This window comes from Austrofundulus limnaeus, unplaced genomic scaffold (genome assembly GCF_001266775.1).
Source record: "Austrofundulus limnaeus strain Quisiro unplaced genomic scaffold, Austrofundulus_limnaeus-1.0 Scaffold54, whole genome shotgun sequence".
NCBI lineage: Eukaryota > Metazoa > Chordata > Actinopteri > Cyprinodontiformes > Rivulidae > Austrofundulus > Austrofundulus limnaeus.
Window position 1 is genome coordinate 2,378,593 of NW_013952456.1, and position 3,664 is coordinate 2,382,256.

Consider the following 3,664-nt stretch of genomic DNA (forward strand, 5'->3'; position numbering starts at 1 on the left):
CATTTGAATTGGGTTAATGTAGATTAAATGCAACATTATGGTCTGTATATATTTGTATTTAAATTAAAAGCAGACTTATGAATGAAATTAGCTTAACTAAAATAAAAAAGTAGCAAATTGTATTTGAATTAAACCGGTTTTGGGATATGGATAACATTTGTAAAATACTATGTAATTTTATTTTATTTTTTTAAATAATTGGATATTTTAAGAACTGATTGATGATATATTGAAACAAAAATGTGTTGTGTCATACTTTGATGTGAAAAAGAAAAAATTAACAAAGACCTTTTTTTGTTTTTTACCAGTCAATATCATAGACTATAAGGCAACACAGGTCATTGACATGATTGTGTGTGTAAAAAAGAAAAAAAAAAAAGGTCATCTTATAGATTTCAGTCTTTTGGAACCAAAGAGGCAGAGGTCATTACTTAGTCAAAGAAACACAAARCAAACAGATCGATGTCTTTGGATTTCTCAACCTGAAAATTGAAAAGATTTCAGTGACCTCATTCTGTAGATTGAGCTGTTTCATTTTATTAAAGGGGATAGTATGGGGGGTGGCTGCTGAGCTATGATAGGGCAGCCAACCTGGAACTAGAAAGTCACAGGTTTGACTCCTTGTCATGCTCACGTGCCGTGGTGTCCTTGAGCAAGAAACCCAACCCCCAACTGCTCCCTGTCCACCTAAATAGCTGCTCACTGCTCCACGCAGGTGCTTCTTACATGTGACACTGTAAATGTTAAACGTTCTTAAATGTGTTTTTTTTTACACTATTTCCAAATAGAGTTTAAATAAATCACTGCAAGTCACTAAATTCAGTTCTTTTTGGGTGTGCAAACATAATTACCTGGCATGTTTTACATGAAACCTCGGGGTTGTTTTTTTATTTGTAAGATTATCTAAAAATTGAAGCATAAATAAGTTCTTAAAGCARGTTCAAATAAGAAAGGTAGCCTGAAAAAGAGTTCACTCTGTGTGAAAGAGGAGAGAATCTTTGGATAAAGAAAGCTGAAAAGGATCAGATTTGATTACAGGCACTTAAAATAGTCCTTTGTACCGCTGCTTTGGAAAGTGGACAATAGGATAAGGTGCTATTATCTGCAAAACCATGTGATACTCAGAGAAACTCTTGTTCCTTAGCAGGAAATGTCTCACGTTTGTTCTTATAATTCCAAGGGGAAATTGTGTTAAAATCTTATTACTGTTAAAAAAAAAGTCCCAGTAAAAGAAAAATAGAGGCTCAAAAATAAAGTTTAGAAACATTTTGTCACAAACAACACATTTTAATTCTTTATATCAGGAGTWGCAAACTCATTTTRTWCKTTTTTKGTGTTTAACTTTGATTAAACAAAACYTTTATCGTACTGTTGCTACAACKGAGCATCGCTAACAAACARTAACTGAACTCYATGTGGTGTTTCCTGCATAGAAACAGTGTTTTAACTYGTAAACTTTTATAAACACTGAAACGTATTACATGTACAACTGATTTAATGTGAAATAAATAATACAGAAATATTATTARAAGTAAATGAAAGAGTTTTACTCRCTGTTAGCTGCCATCTTGAATTTCAACAGGAAATTCCAACTGGAGGGGAAGTTCCTGTTGGTGGGAAGKTCCCACTTCCCAGTACAACTGGGTTGCAGGCAAAAATGTAGCGAAATGGAGATTTTACACGGCAGATTTGCCGGCTGTTTGCTGCTTTTGAACCCTGTGCACCTCCACCYAGTCGTGGAAWKSCSKYMWTTTKSSGGKWARRWWAWYMAMSKKSMWTWWKGGRRRWKKWAWTTWWKGKYMAAWAWKRMYTTWAARKKSCYKKKRMMWKSYTWRSCYTYMAAWWMMAAAARKYMAAAAAAATCTTTGACCCTCTCGCGGGCCACATAAAATGCYGTGGCGAGCTACACTTGGCCCACAGGCCTTGAGTTTGTCCACTGGCTATACTTCCAGAAAAAGTAACATCCCATCCGTACCTTGGTGTTTCATAGTTATTTTTGTTTTAGCTGAGAAAAGAAGCCTGTATTTTGCAGAGCGTCCACACAACCCAATTTTTGCTTCATCTGTTCAGACRTTAGAACTTAATGGACTTTTCACGGTTACAGCTTCACTCAAAAACAACGTCGTGTAAATGGGGCCCCAGTTTGGACTGCACCCGATAACCCACTTCCCCCCCTGGAAAAAGAATAGGGACATTCCCCACCCCCCACCCATGAGATGGACGTGCAATAATAAAGGAATGGTGAAGAGTTAGTAAGATGTTTTTTAGATTTAAAAAAGGGATTTGTTTATTTGTGTGTGTGATTAAAGCGAATTAAAGGAGTTTRTACTTCAAGGTCTGGTTGTAAAAGTGCTGAGGTGGATTGCAAGTCACGACAGTAACCTGGCTGAACAAGCTTTCATTTACTTCATGGCTCTGAAAGAGAAAAAAAAATCTGAAAATAAAGCAGGGATAGGGCGTGGTGGTGGTGAGGGAACAAACTCTGCAGCTGAGAAAAAGTTGCCCACTTTGAATACCAACTGCTCAGAGAGACCCCCCCCGCTTCAGTCCCCCACTTCAGTCGTGAGAAGTGTTAGAAACAGCAGACATAAAGGAGGGCAGACAAACTGTGGTGGACTTTTGCCAGAGTGGGGGAGAAGGAGGGGTTGAGAGGAGGAACCACTTATCAGTGAGAGACACGCTACTCCACTACTACACACAGATTTAATCAACAATATCACAAACACACAGAGCTATCACAGTGGGGTTGAGATCGGATCAAAGAACACTTGGCACCTTGTGACGTTCACTTCAACAACAGGATAAACGTAAATGACTTGTTTTTAGAAAACATCTTAAAAGCCTTTGTCTGTACAGTTTGTCATCATATAAAGCATGCTTCACTTTCCACACACTGTGGTTAACAATCAACCAGGAGAGTCTGGGCACTCAGGAACCTGCAAGAGAGGAGATGGTCTCAAAAGGTCAATATTAGCCCATTATAGTGTTTGTAKAAAACCCTTTTAGTAGACTGTGTTCATCTATATGAAGCTCTGCTGTAATTCTTTTTTATTTTCAATGGAAATAAAGGATATTTGATTTCAGAATTTATTGCTGTAGCTTTTATGAAGTGGAGTCTAGTGGCAAAGGTCAAACTGCTAACATCTTACCTGTTGCATATAGTTTGAGCATTACCAATGATTGTAAACATTTACACTACTGTCAGTCTTTCCAATATGTGGTATTAAACATATATATTTTTTTCCATTTTGTTTGTAACTGTTCTAGGACTAGCCATTATCCAGTTCAGTCAGAACTGAAATCTGTCCAAATTGAGGTCATTCAAAAATTTATCTAAAACAGGTAAAATATTAATTGTTCATAACTTTGCTAATTCTAATTAACCCCACAATGAAAAGCTAAATTATCCCATTGAAATTGAAAAATATTTGCAAAARAGCATAGACATATCCTGCTTTTAAATCCTTCATTTTTACATTTAAATCACTCAGTTGTGATCTTTGTAAAGTGGAAACACGGCACAATGCCTTGGTCTGAATTTCTCCTTATTTGAACTTTACCAGCCCTTCTTTCACCTCTTTTCTGCTGTGTGTCTCAGAGCAGCGTTTTGTTACTGTTCCTTTAAGAGGCTTCAAAGAGTGGCGGCTGTCAATAGGGGTGGTGC